Source organism: Muntiacus reevesi, chromosome 7 (assembly GCF_963930625.1).
Source record: "Muntiacus reevesi chromosome 7, mMunRee1.1, whole genome shotgun sequence".
Classification (NCBI taxonomy): domain Eukaryota; kingdom Metazoa; phylum Chordata; class Mammalia; order Artiodactyla; family Cervidae; genus Muntiacus; species Muntiacus reevesi.
This window is the reverse complement of record NC_089255.1, coordinates 98,514,625-98,535,920: the sequence shown is the minus strand read 5'-3', so window position 1 is coordinate 98,535,920 and position 21,296 is coordinate 98,514,625. Positions and strand designations below refer to the sequence as shown.

At 40.1% G+C, this 21,296-nt stretch overlaps 1 protein-coding gene across 3 annotated transcripts in view; it reads right to left on the bottom strand.

Annotated features, from left to right (window-relative positions):
- The window catches only part of CTDSPL2 (CTD small phosphatase like 2), a 74,008-nt gene extending 53,367 nt beyond the window's left edge, over positions 1-20,641 (bottom strand). Inside the window, exon 1 of one of the 3 annotated variants that reach the window (XM_065941551.1) lies at positions 20,476-20,641. The gene's annotated coding sequence lies outside the window, so the exon portion shown is untranslated. The remainder of the gene's footprint in view (positions 1-20,475) is intronic. The other 2 variants (XM_065941550.1, XM_065941549.1) reach the window with 2 other exon arrangements.
- Positions 20,642-21,296: the final 655 nt, after the last annotated feature.

The window sequence follows — 21,296 nt, the reverse complement described above, 5'->3', positions numbered from 1 at the left end:
CACTGCGTCTCAGGGAGACACATGCATTGGGGGGACTCATGTATCAGAAAGAAAGCATGAGGGCATCAGCCTCAACCCTCTCATTTTATCGATGAGAAAATCAGTGACTGGCCACCGTCCCAAGACTCAGTAGCTGAGAATATTCCCTGAATTAGGATCTGGTGAAGAGACGACTAAGAATAGAGTGACAACCACTCTACTAAGAATTAAGAGCTGCGACTTCTAATCCTACTTCAATCATCACTAAACTGTCGCCACTTAACCGCTTTTCCCCTATATAATGAACACATTCATCTTGATGCTCAAAATGAAAATGGATTTAGAAAAGGCTATAAAGTGCAGAGGACATACAACTACTCACAGCAGTGAATGCAGTCCCAGAAAGGTCTGACCTGTTAGGCACGCTAAACTCCTAAAGGTACAGAAATTCTTGGCAAAGAGTAGGGTCTTACAGACAAATTAAGAAGCTGAAGAAGTGATGTCTTTAATAACCCAACACAATGTCCACAGAAAAAGAGTTAGGATGCCTCCCTTTTTTAAAACGCACACACAAAATCTTTTTCAACCAAAAAACCAAACTCAAACGCTTCACCAGAAGAGTACTAAAATATTTTTCAAAATAACCGTTTGTTTTTCATCGCCAAATGGTGCTCAGTTTTTAAGTTGTCATCCCCAAATAAAATACTGACTTATTTCCTAAAGAGTCAATGTGAACTTCCAAAGGGATTTACTTAAGACATGTATTACTTAAAAAGTCTATTTACAGTGTATAAATTTTGTTTTAATTTCCTTGTTCTTCAGCACAGCACTCCTTAGAAAAGGAAAATTCCCATAAAGCAAATGCAAAGGGGAATAAGTTGTTTGTATTTGATTTTAAACTTTTTTTTAATATTTTCAAAAACATCTATGAATGAACCTGTCTTAAATCCAGAATCATTCAGTGAAAATGAAATTCAGACATCAACATCCACCAGCATGCTCACTGGCTTCTGTCTCGTCTACAGCACTGCGCAGCAAAAGCAGCCTAAGACAACACGCAAACGCGTGGACACAGCTGTGCGCAAAGCAAACAAACAAGCGTCTAGAAGCACAGTCGCCCAACCACGGGCAGCAGGCTGCAGACAGGCACTAAGCGACTTTATGACAGAAAATCAGACTATTCTAAACTTTTCAATAGCAATGCTTCATGCCAGATGAAAAATGGAATAATATACTTAAGATAAAATAATCAAGGGAAGAACACACAAACCAAAGATTTTACATCCAATAAAAATAACCTGCAAAAATAATGGCTATGGACAAACTATTACCAATATGTAAGAATCTGCAGAATACTGTGCTCAGGGAATCCTTCCTGAAAAATTTAATGAGCACTTCAGAAAACCAGAGTGACTACAGGTATTCCTTTAGAACCACTGGAGATTGTCAAACATACAGCTACCCACAGTTACGGCGCATGTGATAGCTATATTCTGTGACAACATAAATGTAGATTTACTCAGCCATTTAAAAGTGAGGGAGAGACTTTCCTGGTGGCTAGGACTCCAAACTTCCCCTGCAAGGGGCACCTATTTGATTCCTGGTAGGGAAACCAAGATCCCACATGCCACCCAGCACGGCCAAAAGAGAAGGGAAGTGAAGGCAGAGTGGGGAGAGCACTGCAAAAAAAAAAAGGGAGTGTGTGGTGCCTCGGTAATCAATACATCATCTCCACACCTTCCAGTACTGGCACTGCTACTCTGAGACCGCTGTGAGATTAGTTTAGTTAATATTTTGATTTCTAAGTCCAAGTCTGTCATCTACTAGGTTCTTGAGAACCAAGACACAGTATGGAACAAAACAACAGGGATGCAAGACAGAGAAAGTTAAAATAAAGTTCCTCAAATTCTGACTAGGGCCAAGTTAAGATGTCAACAAATCCTGTCCTCAAAAAGCAACAATACAATTGGACAAACGACAAAAACTACTGTATCAGTTCAGTTCAGTTGCTCAGTCGTGTCCGACTCTTTGCAACCCTGTGGACTGCAGCATACCAGGCCTCCCTGTCCGTAACCAACTCCAGGAGCTTGATCAAACCCATGTCCATTGAGTCAGTGATGCCATCCAACCATCTCATCCTCTGTTGTCTCCTTCTCCTCCTGCCTTCAATCTTTCCCAGCATCAGGGTCTTTTCAGATGACTCAGTTCTTCCAATCAGGTGGACAAAGTATTGGAGTTTCAGTTTCAACATTAGTCCTTCCAATGAACACTCAATGATCTTCCAGATCATTGGACTGGACTCAACCAGTCCTTCCAATGATTTCCTTTAGGATGGACTGGTTGGATCTCCTTACAGTCCAAGGGACTCTCAAGAGTCTTCTCCAACACCACAGTTCAAAAGCATCAATTCTTTGGTGCTCAGCTTTCTTTACAGTCCAACTCTCACATTCATGCATGACTACTTGGAAAAACCATAGCCTTGACTAGATGGACCTTTGTTGGCAAAGTAATGTCTCTGTTTTTTAATATGCTGTGTAAGTTGGTCATAACTTTCCTTTCAAGGAGCAAGAATCTTTTAATTTCATGGCTGCAATCTGCAGGGAATCTGGAGCCAAAAAAAAATAAAGTCTGTCGCTGTTTCCACTGTTTCCTTATCTATTCGCCATGATGTTACAGGACCAGATGTCATAATCTTGGTTTTCTGAATGCTGAGCTTTAAGACAACTTTTTCACTCTCCTCTTTGACTTTCATCAAGAGGCTCTTTAGTTCTTCTTCACTTTCTGTCATAAGGGCGGTATCATCTGCATATCTGAGGTTATTGATATTTCTCCTGGCAATCTTGATTCCAGCTTGTGCTTCATCCAGCCCAGCGTTTCTCATGATGTACTACTCTGCACATAAGTTAAATAAGCAGGGTGACAATACACAGCCTTGACGTACTCCTTTTCCTATTTGGAACCAGTCTGTTGTTCCATGTCCAATTCTAACTGTCGCTTCCTGACCTGCATACAGGTTTACAGGAGGCAGGTCAGGTAGTCTGGTATCTCTTCAGAATTTTCCAGTTTATTGTGACCCACACAGTCAAAGGCTTTGGCATAGTCAATAAAGCAGAAATAGATATTTTTCTGGAACTCTCTTGCTTTTTCGATGATCCAGCAGATATTGGCTGGATCATCAGATTTGATCTCTGGTTCCTCTGCCTTTTCTAAAACCAGCTTGAACATCTGGAAGTTCACAGTTCACATGTTGCTGAAACCTGGCTTGGAGAATTTTGAGCATTACTAGCATGTGAGATGAGTGCAAGTGTGCGGTAGTTTGAGCATTCTTTGACATTGCCTTTCTTAGGGATGGGAATGAAAACCAACCTTTTCCAGTCCTGTGGCCACTGCTGAGTTTTCCAAATTTGCTGACGTATTGAGTGAAGCACTTTCACAGCATCATTTTTTAGGATATGAAACAGCTCAACTGGAATTCCATCATCTCCACTAGCTTTGTTTGTAGTGATGCTTCCTAAGGCCCACTTGACTTCACATTCCAGGATGTCTAGCTCTAGGTGAGTGATCACATCATTGTGATTATCTGGGTCGTGAAGACCTTTTTTGTATAGTTCTTCTGTGTATTCTTGCCACCTCTTCTTAGTATCTCCTGCTTCTGTTAGGTCCATACAATTTCTGTCCTTTATTGAGCCCAGCTTTGCATGAAATGTTCCCTTGTTATCTCTAAATATCTTGAAGAGGTCTCTAGTCTTTCCCATTCTATTGTTTTTCTCTATTTCTTTGCACTGATCACTGAGGAAGGCTTTCTTATCACTCCCTGCTGTTCTTTGGAACTCTGCATTCAGATGAGTATATCCTTCCTTTTCTCTTTTGCTTTTCATGTCTCTTCTTTTCACAGCTATTTGTAAGGCCTCTGCAGACAGCCATTTGGGTTTTTTGCATTTCTTTTTCTTGGGGATGGCCTTGATCCCTGTCTCCTGTACAATGTCACAAACCTCTGTCCATAGTTCATCGGGTACTGTTTATCAGATCTAGTCCCTTAAATCTATTTCTCACTTCTACTATATAATCGTTAAGGGATTTGATTCAGGTCATACCTGAATGATCTAGTGGTTTTCCCTACTTTCTTCAATTAAAGTCTGAATTTGGCAATAAGGAGCTCATGATCTGAGCCACAGTCAGCTCCTGGTCTTGTTTCTGCTGACTGTATAGAGCTTCTCCACCTTAGGCTGCAAAGAACATAATCAATCTGATTTCGGTGTTGACCATCTGGTGATGTCCATGTGTAGAGTCTTCTCTTGTGTTGCTGGATGAGGGTGTTTGCTATGACCAGTGCATTCTCTTGGCAAAACTCTGTTAGCCTTTGCCCTGCTTCATTCTGTACTCCGAGGCCAAATTTGCCTGTTACACCAGATGTTTCTTGATTTCCTAACTTTGCATTCCAGTCCCCTATAATGAAATGGACATCTTTTTTTGGGTGTTAGTTCTAGAAGGTCTTGTAGGGTCTTCATAAAACCATTCAGCTTCAGCTTCTTCAGCATTACTGTCTGGGCACAGACTTGGACTACCATGATATTGAATGGTTTGCCTTGGAAATGAACAGAGATCATTCTGTCATTTTTGAGATTGCATCCAAGTACTGCATTTCGGACTCTTTTGTTGACTATGATGGCTACTCCATTTCTTCTAAGGGATTCTTGCCCACAGTAGTAGACCTGGGGAGTTCATCTTTCAGTGTCCTATCTTTCTGTCTTTTCATACTGTTCATATCATATCATACTGTTCATACCATATCAGCACCATGGAAATCAACCAAAGGCATACAACAATTTGAGAGTACTTTAAAAAACACTCAACTATCAGTAAAAACACTGAAGTGTCTGAAAACAAAACATTGAGAGCCTCTGTCATTCTCGTTCGGGGCTGCTCCATTCTACACCCATCTGCAAGCACCCAAAGTCTGGCAGGCTGAGAGGGCTGGTAGCTTTGAGGTTACCATAAAAAAAAGCTCACACGATTGAGTGCAGTTGGACAATGACCACATTCTGGTGGTATCATCAGTGTAAGTGACAACTCTGGTGTAAGTGATCATTTCTGTGGCAGAACTAGGAGGACCAAGACTTCCCCACCCTTGAGCTCTGGGGCTGCTGGGTCAATATTCCTGGCAGAGGAACACATGCACAGCAGCAACTGCAGAGGCACAAGCTACCATGCACTCCTGGCCAACTCTGCAGCTGTATGTAAGAACACAGGGGATACAAGTGAACCAGTGTAAAATAGGAGCTGGAAAAGACCTGCAAAGGGCCTGAACTTTGAAAGTGCACTCCACACAAATCCACAGGTAGAGACAGAAGCATTATTGCACAAGATGTTTAGGCATATTTGTTCAATCATTAGCTTACCAGAAGGCAATGCAGACACCAGGGTGTGCTCTAGTAATCAAAGCTTCAAAATTAAAACAAAAATTAAAAAACAAAACAAAAAATAACACCAACAGCAAACTAACCAAAGTCATCAGTAGCTATATCCTGTAGGAAGGCATATTCCACAGATTTTGCCTATGGCAATTATGAAACAACCAACCTTCAGGGAAAATTCTGAATCTAGAGTGGCTACATGTTATCTAAGGGGCTGGTTTTCAACAAAAAATTATGAGACATGCAAAGAAACAGGAAAAAATGACCCAAACTTGGTGGGGGGAGGGGGAAGCTGTGAATATGTATTATATACCAGGCTTACAACAATCCAAGGAGAGGAATGTATAACTATTTAGTGTATGAAAGACAAAATTCACTCTTGATCCCTTGCGAATTTAAAAAATTCTCTATTTCAAGTGGACATATTTTTTATCTAAAACATATGTTGTTAGAAGTCTTTAAAAGCACAAAAATTCGATAAGAACTCACATGATTCCTCAGTCCAGAGATGACTGAAATGTGGATGTGTATTACTGACTGTCTAACATATGGACATCTTACTCAGTAGTTAGAGTTACCCACAGTTACGATCTGACTTGTTTCTCCCCTTTTACACTACTGCTCAGTCACTCAGTGTATGACTCTGTGCAACCACATGGACTGCAGCCCACCAGGCTCCTTTGCACATGGAATTTTCCAGGCAAGAATGCTGGAGTGGGTTGCCATTTCCTACTTCATTTTATTCTGTTAACTCCCTACTAATGTTCTCTGAAAAATATGAGAATGTAATTTTTAATGGCCACATAATATTCCAACATTCAGATAAATGTTCGACAATTTATATGGCCACTGACCTGTCAGAAAATTAAACTCTTCATAATTACTCACTAACATCACTTCAAATGTAATAACCTTATATACAAATTTCAGTCCAAATATCTAATTCTTAATTTCTTAGAAGGGAATTTATTAGGTCAAAAATGGTTAACACTTGTTAGTACCTCTAGAAATACTAACAAAGTATTTTTTGGAAAGATGGTTTCAACCAGCAGGATACAAAGAATCTGACTAAATAAACATCAGAATTTATTTTTAATTTTCAAAATGTTTGCTAATTAAAAGTAAAAATTATTTTAAATTATAATCATAACTAATAAAACTAAACATTTTAAATCTATTTATAGGTGACCTACATTTCACAATTTTTTTAATGTCTATGGATGCCCTTTTCTCATTTTTTCCCTAAGAATCTAAAATACTAAGGCTGAGAAAAACTTTGGTTCAACCTTCCCAACCAAACCAGAAACCTCTAAGGTAGCATTCCTGTCTAAAGGTAATCTAGAATTTGCTAGAATGCTTAAAGAGACAGAGTTTACTGCATAATAATGCAAACGTTAAGAAATATTAAATGAACTCTAAACAAAAAATCATTTTTAAACTGAGTAAATCCTGCAAATATATAGTCACTCTCCTCACTTAATAAATGTCTAAGAATTTAACTCTAGCAACTTGGTTAGCCATAATTTTCCCTGTTTTAAACACAAAGTTTAAAAATTATATAATCTTTTATAGTTTGCCAATTAAGGCCTAATTTTGAGGAGTTTAGGTATTTGCAATATTTTTCCCCAACTCCCCAAAATAACAGAACTATATTTAATACTTTAAAATAAAGGTTTAAGTGTCAATGCTTATCTGAATACAGAAACATAATCCAACCAAATATTACACACAATCAAAGCACTGTGTAAAAAGTACTATGTTGGTTTTCCGGTAGGTTGACCTTCCGAAGACCCAACTGTCAACTCATTCATTCCAAACATAAAGTAACTGTTTCAGCTACAGAAAAGGTTAAAGTATATCACTTAATGAATAGCTGTCCTTTAAAAAGTAGTACTCATTATTACCATTTCACTTTTTTCATTATTTCCACTTTATGACAGAAAGAAAATAAGATGGAGACAATGGCAAAAGTGTGTTACCCTCCAGATAATTTCAATAAAAATAACCAGCAATGTAAAAATAGTCTCATTAACAAAAATTTTAATTAATTAAAAAAATTATCAAAATTTTCAATTTTCTATACCCTGCTTTGTTTTTTACTTCTGATCTTTTTCTAACAGCTATTCACAACGGGTGATTTTACTGCAAACAAAGGGCTAAGCAGGTTAAGAGAAAGAGCGGTTCTGGGAAAAGATAAGGGAAACTATAGAGGAGCTGCTGACCACAAGACAGTTTTGGGGGAATCAGTGTTTAGGAAAAAAAAGTAATCTAGGGCCAGTTAAGAAATTATTCTCTTTCTTTAGTGCCAGTTTAGCCAATTTGAACACTTTTCTTTGGTTCAAACCAAAGAGGAAGTAAGGGAGTTATCTCCCAAGCAACTTGAGACCAAAGTAGTCACGGAATTACAAACTACAGCTTCCAAAAAGAGAGCTCCCCTGACTAGTAACTGGAGTTTCGCCTAAAGATTTCTATACATTAATAGGGCTCTGCCTATGGGAAGGAAAAGCTGGGGAAAAAGCCACTACCAGCGTAACAAAAACTACAGAATTAAACTTTTCCTGAAAAAAGAGAGAGCTGAGGACCCAGGCCAACCAAACAAAGATACAAGATAAGACAAGCCTTTCTAGGAGACAGGATGTAAGCACTGGCTTACCTGTGGCAGAGCAAGCAGAGACAGTAGTGCCATAAAAGCAGGTAAAAAGAATCCATCTCAATTGCTAATATAAACTCCTAAAGGCAAAGTGCAGGCGAGCAAAGGCCTGTACCACTCCTGGGAGCAGCAGACACAACTGGAACCCAGACCTATTTATAGGCCCTCGGCCACAGACCCTACCAGGTGCTCACCACGTGGGGACACGAGTGACACAGAGCTGAAGACTGGAGCAGCCGGGGGCTCCCTACCAGATCCTTCTTCTCTGAGGAACAAACACTGGAAGGCAGGGGGAAGGGGAGCGAGGGCAGTGCCCCGGAGCCTGGGTCAAGACGTCACCAGGATGGGGCAGAGTGCGAGCAAAGCCCTCTACTGATCCCTCTCCACGACTGCAGGGACAGGTCTCGGGCCCGGGTCTCAGACCACCTACGGCAGGGTCTTCTGAACAAGATGTGTAAAGATACAAGGCCCAGTTTGGCATCCCGCGGCAGTATCACTGAAAGCCCACACCCGCTCTGACGCCCAGAGCCTATCCAAGACTGAGACTGGATGAGGACTAAGGACTTCCAGACTCCATCACCAGGTTAACAAGCACCAACTGCACTCACCTCTGGGAAAGGGTTAGGGGCACCTCGACTCCACACAGAGCCACAGGCACGCAGGGAAAGGCAAAATCTGGGAGTCGATTGGGAAAACCGAGGAACACTTTCTCAAACCTCCACTTCTAGCCTAAGCACAAAGTAACACTAGAGAAATCTGAAGCCAATGGTGCACTTGAGGTATCCTGTGAAACAACAACACCAAGACTCAGCCTGACGGAACCCTCTAGACTACGACACAGGACATGCAATTTTCCAGGTATCAACACTGTTCAGTCTTTCCTGCCCTATTCACGATACTCAGAATTCAATAAAATACTGCAAAACACACTCTCAAAAAGAAGAAAATACCACCCACCATCAAAAAGCAACAGAAAATCAATGAAGTTAAAAACAGAAAACTTAGTAAAACCAAAAGTTGGTTGTTCTTTTTTTTTAATCAACAAACTGATAAACCCCTAGATGGAATGGGGGAAAAAAGAGAGAATACACAAATTATCAATATTGAGAATAGTTCAGTGAACACTACTATACATCCTGCAGCCATTAAAAGAAAAATAATAGACTACTACAATTTTATGCCCACACATTCAACAATTTAGATGAAATGGTCAAACCTCTTAAAAAAAGTACCACCAAAGCTCACAGGTAACCTGATCATATTTTAAAAAACTGAAATTGCAGAGAAAGTCTCCAACATAAAAACTCCAGACCCAGACGGCTCTGACAGGCTGGAACCTGGGACCCTTTTGCTGTGGTACTCCAAAGCTTGCCCCTGGACAAACCTCTCTTCCAGCAACAAAATTACAAAGAAACTGGTATGGGACTAAAAATAACTGCCTGCATGAGCAGTTGGGGCAAATTCTGGACAAAAGATACAAACAGACCAAAAAAACCCCAACAGCCACTTTTGAAGAGCCTGGAACAAAAGCAGGGAGTCCCAGGCAAAAGCAAGACACTAAACATGCCCTCTGCACTCAACACCACCTAAGGGGTAGACAAACCTCCTCAGCCACCCCTCTGGCCCTGGACACACCCCTGCACTCACCCCACACAAGGAACAAGCCCGCTTCCCCACAGGGAGCAAGGGAATCTGTTCCTTGGTCTCACTTCCATCTGCTGCAGCAGGGCCCCGATAAAGCCTTGCCTGAGTTTCTTCTTTGGCTTCTGGCCAATTTCTATTAATCGGGGAAGGTTAAGAACTCTGGTTGACTTCAACTTCACTGAAGAATTCTACCAACAATTAAAAAAAAACCCAAACAAACCAATCCCCCCCCCACAACCTCGGCAAAACCCAAATCTAAATAAAACTCCTCCAGAAAAGAGAAGGGAACACTTTCCAATTTATTTTAAGAGGCCAACATTTCCTCACCAAAACCAAAGACAATAGGTATTAGTTGGGCCACGTACCGCCAGAAATTACCTACATAATATCTGCAATAGTCTAATTTCATTACCTACACTTAAAAAAGTTTTACACATATATATACAATCTCATTTTGGTAATTCTATCACTTACATTACAAATTAACCATTCCCTAAGTTCTTTAGAGTTCCATTACTAGATAAGTTCTCTCTTATCAGCAATAATAAAATAATACAAGTAAAGACTGGAAAATAAGCTGTTGTTCAGGGGCTAAGTTGCAGCCCAACTCTGGACTGCAACACACCAGACTTCCCTGTCCTTCACCACATCCCGGAGTTTGCTCAAAGTCATGTCCGTTGTGTCGATGATGCCATCCAACCATCTCATCCTCTGTCGTCCCCTTCTCCTCCTGCCCTCAACCTTTCTCAGCATCAGGGTCTTTTCCAACGAGCCAGCTCTTAGCATCAGCTAGCCAAAGTATTGCAGTTTCAGCATCAGTCCTTTAATGAATATTTCAGGTTGAGCTCCTTTAGGATTGACTGGGTTGATCTCGTTGCTGTCCAAGGGACTCTCAAGAGTCTTCTCCAGACCACAATTCGAAAGCATCAGCTCTTCGGTGCTCAGTCTTCTTTACAGTCCAGCTCTCACATCCGTACATGACCACTGGAAAAGCCATAGCTTTGACTAGATGGACCTTTTTTTGGCAAAATGATATGCTGTCTAGGTTTGTCATAGCTTTCCTTCCAAAGAGCAAGTGCCTTTTAATTTCATGGCTGCAGTCACCACCCACAGGGATTCCGGAGCCCAAGAAAATCAAGTCTGTCACTGTTTCCATTTTTTCTCCATCTATCTGCCATGAAGTGATGGGACCAGATACCATGATCTTATTTTTTTGAATTTTGAGTTTCAAGTCAGCTTTTTCACTCTCCTCTTTCAGCCTCATCAAGAGGCTCTTTAGTTCTATTTCACTTTCTGCCATTAGAGTGGTATCATCTGCATATCTGAGGTTTTAGATACCTCTCCCAGTAATCTTGATTCCAGCTTGTGCTTCATCTAGCCCAGAATTTCGTATGATGTACTCTGCATATAAGTTAAATAAACAGGGTGACAATATATAGTCTTGTCATGCTCCTTTCCCAATTTTGAACTTGTCTGTTGTTCTATGGCTGATTCTATGTGCTACTTCTTGACCTGCATACAGGTTTCTCAGAAGACAGACAAGGTGGTCTGGTATTCCCATCTCTTTTAAGAGTATTTCAGTCTGTTGTGATCCATGCAGTCAAAAGTTTTAGTATAGTCAATGAAGCAGATGTTTTTCTAGAATTCTCTTGCTTTCTCTATGATCCAACAAATGTTGGCAATTTGATTTCTGGTTCCTCTGCCTTTTCTAAATCCAGCTTGTACATCTGGAAGTTCTTGGTTCACATGGTGCTAAAGCCTAGCTTGAAGGATTTTGAGCACTACCTCACTAGTATGTGAAATGAATGCAATTATACAGTAATTTGAACATCTTTGGCATTGCCTTTCTTTGGGACTGAAATGAAAACTAACCTTTTCCAATCCCGTGGTCACTGCTGAGTTTTCCAAATTTGCTTACATACTGAATGCAGCACTTTAACAGCATTATCTTTAAGGATTTTTAAATGAGTAGGTCAGGGAAATAAATCTACCACTGAAATAGATACAATTTAAGTAGATTATATCACAAAACAAACATAGCAAGCAATAGAAGACATTTCAAGCTTAAGAATTCATGACACTAGAGGGAAAAGTATATAATAGAAAACATTTCCACTTTTCAACATTTGAACCAGATCTCACTTCAGGAATAGAAAAGCTGATTGTTCAGCAGTCTAATATGAGGCAATTAAGTCTGCTTTCTAAGTATCTGCAGTCTTTGGGGGTGGGGGCTCTTCCAAATTGCATCATTAATTCTTCTTCTTCTAGCTTCTCTATCATCTTTAAAATTTCAGATTCTCATCTAACAGCTTTCTCAACACTTCTACTCTGCACCTCAAATTCAACTTAGCCAAAGCTGAATTCACCTTTCCTATCTCACCCCATTCCTTTTATATTTTTGCTACTCTATTCTTTTTGTTTTTTCTGCCGCATGGTGTGACATGTGGGATCAAACCCACACCCTCTGCATTGGAAACACAGTCTTTACCACTGGACCACCAGGGAAGTTCCCCTACTCTATTCTTGATCACAAGTTATCTGCCTAATCAATTAAGCCAGAAGTCATCCTAAACACCTAATCATTCTTCTCTCCCTTGTCCCCTAAAGTCAGTCACCAAATCCTGACGATTCTACCTCTAAAATATTTCTCAGTCTGTCCGCCTTAAATTCATCCTCTGCACTCCACAAATCTGCCTGTTCCTGCCCACAACTCCCTTCAAAATAAGGACTAAACCCTAGCAATATATATAAAACCCTCCAAGATCTACCTCTCCAAATCTTTCTTCATTGCTATTTGCTGCCTCCCTTTTTGCAATCCAGTAACAACAGCTTCCTGCCCACTCGGCTATATCATGCTTCTCCTTCTCTCCTTACTTCATACTCCTTCCTTTCAACTGATTCTTATCCTCATCATTTACAGCTCAGCCCAAGTATCATACACCCCAATAAGTAACCACCCCCACACGCCCATGCCTGTATAAACCTGCGACTATCTCTCTGTAGCTCTTAAAAAATCATATTAAAATAATCTATTTATACATATTTAACTGCACTAGATTGTAAGAGTGCTGAAGGCAGAGCTCTTATAACTCCAACAACATGGCAAACATAATAGCTCAATCTTTGTTGAACTGAATTGTAATTTTTTTTCATTTCCCTCAAAGAGACTACAGAATGGAGAAAAAAACTGTATCACTGAAACACAAAATCCTCACTGCAGTAATCAATTCTTGCTCACAAAAAGAGGTCTACAAATAAAACTAAAAATATTCCTTCCTCATAAGATTTCCTTCCTCTTCACAAAATCCCTGACCCCAAGCAATACTGGATGCCAACAATTACGGTTGCAAATAGTCTTGTGTGAACAAGATTACAATAATGATATGAGCATAATCTCAGCTGATAATTTGCTACAGAGGTCTTAACTACAAATTTCTATCAACAACAAAATGGTATATTGTATTTGAAGGATTCTTAACAAATTATCTAAAGCTAACCTAATGTGCATTCTTTCAAACAAATTTTTGCTAAATAAAAGAAAAGGGAAACAAAAGTGGGCCAAAAAATACAAAAAATAAAACTATTAAAAAGATCACAAATCAAATTTTAAAGGCAACAGTTTGGGTTTCCCCATAAAATATAGGTATATGTAAGTTATAAACTGGTTATATAAAGAAACTATAATTGCAAAGTTCTGGAGTAGGCTCCTGAGTGAGTTACTAGAGGAACAGCCCCTGGACTGGGAGGCATCAGTCCTGAATCTACCATGTTAGCTGTAACACTGATTAGACATTAAGATATGCAATCATTCTAGCAATCATTTCATTTCCTCAACAGCAAAAGAAGTCATTGGGCATCGTATCTATGCACTTTACTACATGTAAATTTTACCTTAAAAAAGATCTGTCAAAACAGGAGATGAGCCATTAATTAATCTGAGCTGTTTTTATTCTTCTATCACATACAACTCATCTAGAAGGACCCTAATTAAGACAAACATTTACTACGTGTTAAAAAGTCTTCAGATGGTTCATCATTAAGCAAACAAAGACCAGATGACCCCTTTGGTCTCCTCTAGCTCTAAATTTCTACAAGTCTATTAATGTATACTCTATTACAAACAGTAGCACTATTCAATTTACACTTAAGAAAATGCTAAAAAATCACTGCCTTAATTACACCCCATGACAAAAATATCAGCATCTGTTTTCACTGTCTCTTCCAGTTGCATAATCTGAAATTAACAGGTTCAGATACTACAACTGTCCATTTTTACTCTCCACTACCTTCGCAAACCCTTCATTAAAAGACTTTACAAAAAAAAAAAAAGACTTTACAGAAGGAAGAGATTTCTTGGTCTCTCCTACTTATCATCCAACGAAAGTCAAAAGTCAACCAGAGCAGGAAGATTAAGCAGAGGAGTATTATATGAATCATCAACTTCAAGACAGGGAGATTCTTTTCATTGAGCCCTTCCCAACAAAGTGTGTGATAAAGTGGTCTTTTTAGGCTATTATTACTTGATATGTAATTTTCTCTCTTTTAAAACTATATAACGTTATAGAATTCTTCAAAAACTACTAAATATAAACATAATAAAAAGTTGAAAAACACAGGGAAATGTACAACAAATAAAAGAGCTACGGAGTTAGGTTGATGAAATTAAGACTCTTTAAAGTTTTCTTCAATGAACAACCGAAATTTTTAAAAAACGCTTTTTCTAAAACCATGATTAATTTTCCTACAGAAACAAAACATATGGGTTGTTAGATTACTGATGAGTAAATGCTCAATGAAAATATAAACTGATTTTTTTTTTAACATTTATTTATTTTTGGCCGTGTTGGGTGTTCATTGTGGCACATGGGACCTTCTGCCGCTGGATGCAGGCTTAGTTATTGGTGGCGAGTGGGATCTTAGTTGCCCGACCAAGAATGGAGCCCGGGCCCCCTGCACTGGAAGGCAGATGCTTAACCACTAGACCACCATGAAAGTCCCTGACCTGATTTTTTAAAGATGGCATTATTCAGTTTGTTGATCACTAAGGCACAGCCACCAACATATGTGTTTTAAAATACTACCGGGGCTTCCCTGGTGGTACAGTGGATAAGAATCTGCCTGCCAACTCAGGGGACACAGGTTCGATCCCTGGTCCGGGAAGATTCCACACGCCACAGAGCAACTAAGCCCATGGGCCACAACTACGGAACCCGTGTGTTGCAACTACTAAAGCCTGTGGGGTCTAGAGCCATGTTCTGCAACCAGAGAAGCCATGGCAGTAAGAAGCCCAGGCACCTCAACAGCAACTGCAGAAAGCCCCAGCACAGCCACGAAGACCCAGTGTAACCGAAATAAATAACTTTTTACAAAGCTGGGGAAAGAGGACAAGGTGATGAAAAGGGAAAATGATTTTTTAAAAAATACTATATCAGGACGCCAACTTAAAACTTTGTATATACTCCGCAGAAATACCATTAGGGCAAAAATCAGTATTTGTTATGTACAGAATGAGACAGCATGTACTTCTGCTGAAGACAGACTTGTATTTCTTTCACCTAAGCTTTAAAGGAATAGCAATTTGAAGACTGTTGTAATTTTAACTACCTGCAACATAACTTACACATGTTGTAAAAAGAGCATTCTATTACACAGCATGAAAAGAATTCATACCAATAAAACTTTATAACAAGATGTGATAATCTAGAAAAAATATAAAATTATGAATTCCTAAGAACTGAGTACTACAATACTCATGAGAAAAGCACATGGGAAATCTGTCACTCCAGTCTATTACTTTTCATCATATGTCTATCCTTTCTATGGAATATACATATATTCCAACATATATAATGTTTTAAATTTACTAGAGTTACCTGTATACATGCAAGTTACAATGCACTTACTGGATACATTAACAAAGAAAAAGTTGAAGAATAAAAAAGTAAAGTCAATTTTGGCAAAATTTTCCTAAAAGTACTTTTTAAGTAGTTCTCACCAAAATTGTGCAAGGGGACGGATACAACTATTTATACTTTTTTAATAAAAACTTCTATTTAAAGAAAGTTAATTTTATATTCAACTTACTCTCTGGTCAGTAGAAATATGAAACTCTCAGACCACATTAATTTGATAGTAAGAAAAGAATCAATGAGACGTTGGCAAAAATGAGAATTAGTTTTTAACTAAAAATCTTTGAGTACCTGAAATAATTTCCTACTACTCATATTACTACCTACCAAGGAAAAACTTATCCTTATGATTGAGATAAACTGAAGACAAAAAGTTAAAACTTCCCTGGTGGCTCAGTAAGGAATCCACCTGCCAATGCAGGAGATCCAGGTTCAATTCCTGGTCTGGGAAGATCCCACATGCTGTGGGCAACTAAGCCCGTGGGCCCCAACTACTGAGCCCATCACCCAAGAGCCCAGGCTCCACAACGAGAGAAGCCACCACAATGAGAAGCCCATGGGCCGCAACTAGAGAGCAGCCCCCGCTCACCCCAAATAGAAAAAGCCTTCATTTTGCAACAAGGGCCCAGCACAGTCAAAAATAATATAAATAATTTTAAAGTTTTAAGAAGAGTGAATTTTTATCAAAATTACTAGTCAAAGATGAGGTATGATCATAATTCTCTAAGAGAAATATCCTCTTGTTTGCTACTACTAAAATATAGGATAAAATAAAATGGGAAAGATTGAAGGCAGAAGGATAAGACGGTGGCAGAGGATGAAATGGTTAGATAGCATCACTGACTTAATGAACATGAATTTGAGCAAATTCCAGGAAATAGTAAAGGACAGGTGAACATGGCATGCTGTAATCCATGGGGTCGCAAAGAGTGGGACACGACTTAGCAACTGAACAACAACAACAAATATTACAAATGAGAGGGAGAAGCACGATAGCTTGAAATGTGATTATAGTTTTCAAACAATTTTTATCAGAAAACTGAAGGATTATATTTTACAATTACCTTATTTGACAAAATACACTAAAGCAGGTACTTATAAGGTCAGTAAGAAGTTAATCATCTTCAACTCAACAGGATAATCATACATATTTGGGGAACATCAGGAAGAAAGCAATTACTGAAACACATAATCATAGTTTTTCTCAACTGAAAAGATACTTAATGGTTCTGTATGTTTTTCTTTAACAAATATTACACTCTTTTAACAAAATGTATTTTAAATTTCTACTTAAACATTAACTGGTCAACACGAGAAACTTAAAATATCATGTTATGATGCTAACAGGTTCTTTATCTCCCTTTCTTATTTATTTTTAGCAATGGCTCTGCTTTTTCAGTTTTCAATTTCTCCATATAGAAGTATTTAGTCCAAAGAAAGAAGATATTCTTCCTAAACTATATATAAGCCACTATCACTAAATATAATCCCAATTGTTTCTGAACTATTCAAATGCCTTCTACTACTACAATTTTATGTTTCTTTAAACAAAGTAATAAACACATTTCCTTGTTCTAAAATTATTATGCTATTATGAAAACCTGACTGCTAGAACCTCAAGTCAAAGCATAGTTGATGATTCATGTTTTATCTAGATAAACTTCCTTTTCTATAATTTCTCTAAATGAATACAGGAGAGCCTACAATTACCATAAAACATGGGGTCACTAAGAGTTAAATGGTCTACTGTGACCTTACAGAGAAGACTTTTATGTAAATATTTAAAACACTAATTTTTTTCCAATGGTATTTTAGTGTTTTCCTCCATTCTTTTCTAAAAATACCATAATAAATAGGGCACCTGCAGATGAGGTAAATAAAAGGGCCAGCCAAATCTACAATCCATGTTTGTTCTTAAAGTCTCACAATTCTTCTTGGGACCACACTTAAATTTCACTCATCACTGTCAGATTCATAAGATTTTCAAGACCCCAAGAAGCCCAAGTTTCTCAGTATAACCCTACTCCCACCACGCCCTTCTTCCTTAATGTTCCTACACACCACACCTTTCCTGATCATAGCTCACTTCTATGTTCCATTGCCTCTGAATCCTCAACTGTTTGTGGTATCAGCAAATTTCTTTGATAAACTAATCTGTGCTAATACTGTCAATAAAAGGCAAGAGTTTATAAACCATCTCTTCCAGAGAATTTGTAATTTTAAACAAAACATTGTAGAGAGAATTCCATAACACAAAGGAGAGACACAAAGTTTGGCATTGGCTATTCTCAAGTTAAACCACACAGTCAACCGCGGAGTCTAGCTTTGTAAGTAAAAATTAATGTGGGCATAAATCAGTAGTGAATGTATGTCTGGCATAGATATACGTGTCATAGCAAATGTGAAGCGGAAACTAAAAGTCGAATGGATTCATCTTTAAGTCCCACATCTGTTAAATCTTGTCATCTTAAAGAAGAGCAAATGACCCCTGTAGTCAATCCAATTAAAATGGTCAGGTAAGCACCCAAAAGAACTACTTAGAGCATATCATACACGAGGTCTTCCCAGCACACTTGGTATTTATGACTAAAGTGTCTTTTCTAGTTTATACATCCACAACAATTTGGTAAATTACAAATTTGGTTAGATACGGTTTATTCCCAATTCTGACAAACCACTTTGTTCTTTATCACATTAATCCAAAACTCTATGAATGAAGTAATCTTATGCCAGTTCATTCAATCTGCAATTAATCCTATAGTTAAAAGTCTATAGAGTCTAGAACATCCTTTCTGAATAGATTGAAGGTTTTTTTAAAAACCCGCATTGGATGGATTCTGCTGTATAATAATCCCATGAAGAATCCTCTTGACCTAAAACCTCTAACATGGGATCAGCTAGATGAACTGAGGAAAGATAAAACACCCCTAATTCTGAATTTCTTAAGCACGGAAAAAAGAATAGCATTACTAGCTCAAATGCAATGTCCAAGAGACACTATATAGAATATTATAAGACATACCAATTCTATTTGGTTTGCTATGCAATCCTATTCAGAATTTCTGTACAGTTACAAGTCCATAAAGGTTAAGGACTACACCACTTATGAGCTTTCACAGCCTATCAACCTATACTGAAAAGATTACTAAAAGAACTGAATGAATGAAGAGCTAGAACAATTTGGAAGAGCTCTTAAAGACAAAGTCTACACACAATGTACACTCACCTATCTGTAAAACAAATTTTATTTAAAACATTAATGTTTTATAAACTACAAAAAAAAAGTCACTAAAGTGACTGGATAAAATCTACACTAGACCAATAACTTATTTTATATCCTTTTAAGTCACATATCTGGCCCTACTGTTTAAACAAACCGACTAAGCAAGTATCCAATTGCCCTTACCTCCACTTCCCACCCCCTATTCTTTTTGCTTTGAAGATAAGTATGAAGTTCAACTAAATCCTAAGACTGCTTCATCTAGGAGCTACATTTTACCTTGACTTTCTTTGTGACCTTGGGGGGAAATCTACCAAATGACAATTATAATACTGTTTGTGCGTTCCTGCTTATTAATGAAATTCAATTCTAATATGCAAACAATAGTGAAATCTTTTAAACTGAACCTAGCGAGTTGAAAGCCTTTGAGTTACAAACATCAAATGATGTGTAAGGTAAACCACATTTTTAAAACTTAATTTGACTAGTTAAAAAAATTACAAAGGCCCCAAATTAAACAAGATTGAAAAACAATTTTGAGAAACACCAACAGCCTCCTATTACTTCTCTTTATGGACAACTGATCTGCAAAGTGGAAAATAACAAGAATGAATAAAAGTAACTAGCCATTTTCTTGCTTTGTAAGGATAACAGCTGGACAACAAACGAAAACTTGGCCAAGAACGGGAAGATGGTATATAAAGAAACCTAGAATCTGAAAATTAAGAAGATAACCTAACTTTGAAGTCACTAATTGTACACATGTTGGGCAGTAATCTTGGTATTGTCTTATTAGCATTGGAAAGGTAAAGCCCTGCCTTGGAGGAACATCTACTAAGTACATCTCAAGATCTTAGTGCAATTTACCAGCAGTATCTTGGTAGGTATTCCCTAAGGTACTTTAAAGTACTTAACATCCTTCACACAGCCAGCCACCACGAGAGAGAGAGAAGTAAATAAACACGACTGGCTTATGCAATTATTCATCACGGAATTGTAGTCAAGAATGCAAAGTAAGTATCTATATAGGCATTTACTACCCAAAGAAAGCGTAGAATGCTACGTACAGTAAGATTCACCCTTAACTGACCACTATAGAAACCAGAGGCCTTCACTCTGGATTTGAAAAAGTAACAATGTCAACTCCACATTTTAACAGCAGACAAACAGTACTTCGTGAAATCTCTTCTTCCAGGTCCTCACAAGGTGAATCTAAAAACTGAGACAGAGCAACGCCCCCTCTAAAAGCACCCTACCGTAAAGAATAAAATAACGAGAACATCAGACGGGTCCAGGTTAGATAAGCAGATCCAAGCCGATAGCCGGGAGGGACCACAGGTCTGGGGACTAGAGACGTGGGATCGGGGTGTGTGTGGGGTGGGGGGGAGCAAAGTGACATCCAACCCCAGAAATCACAACACAGGCCGCAGCCTGAGAGCTGAAGCTGGCGGGAAGTGAGCTCCGCTCCGTTCCCGGGGGAGAGTGCAGAGGTGAGCCGCTCCACACCGCGAACGGACGCGCGCCCACAGGGCATGCCTACCCAGGCGCCGGAGCCGCTGGCGAGCCGGGCGCGAAGGGGAGGAGAGCCCGGCAGACGGCCCCGAAGAGGCGGCGGACTACGGCAGGGCGCAGCGGCAGCGTCTGGGCGAGGGGGATTACCTAACTGTGACGACAGAGAAGTGTCCCCGGGCTCCGGCGCCGGCCCCGGCTGCGCAGCGTGTGGTGTCTTTCCCGCTTCGCCCGCAGCAGCAACAGAACCAGCTCCTTCAGCCAGTCGCCATTTCCCGCCTACCGACCTGCGGCACCGCACGGACTGGGACCCGGATGGAACGCGGCCGCCCCGCGCAGGCGCCCTGCCTCCCCGCTCCCCCTCCCGCCGCGACCCCGCGCGGAGGGAGGGAAGGAATGCGGGCGGCTCCGGCGGCCAAAAAAAAACAGCCAAAAAAAGAAAGAAAGAAAAACTACCCCAAGAAACAACTTTACTTCCGTAAAGAGCGCTAGAGTTCCTGCGACCGGAAGAAACTCAGCAGCCCGAGTTCCTGACGAAAACAGACGGCAGGGCCTCGGGGCCGGATGCAGCCACAAGGACAAAATCCGCCGGGCTCCGCCGGGGCGCGGGATGTTTGAGCGTGAGGGGCCTCCGTAGCGGCGGTCGCAGGGGGAGTAGGGAGTGGAGAGGCGGGGACCCGAAGACGGTTTTCCCCCCGCGGCTAACGGAACTGCCTCAGCGCAGCGCGGGGGGGCGCCCTCGGCCGGGGGCGGGGCTTGGGGCTGCGCCCCCTGGCGGCTGAGGCGCAGTCCCGGGCCGCGGCGGGCGGGGCCGGCCCGGCGCGCGGGGAGGGAGGGCGCGGACCGCTGCGGGGCCGCGTCCGGCCGGTCCCGGAAGGTCCTCTTTTCCCGCGCGCCGCCTCGAGGGCGCAGCCGTCGCTCGGGGTCACGTGAACCCACGCCTCGCGTGTCGGGCCGTTCAGATAAAGGGG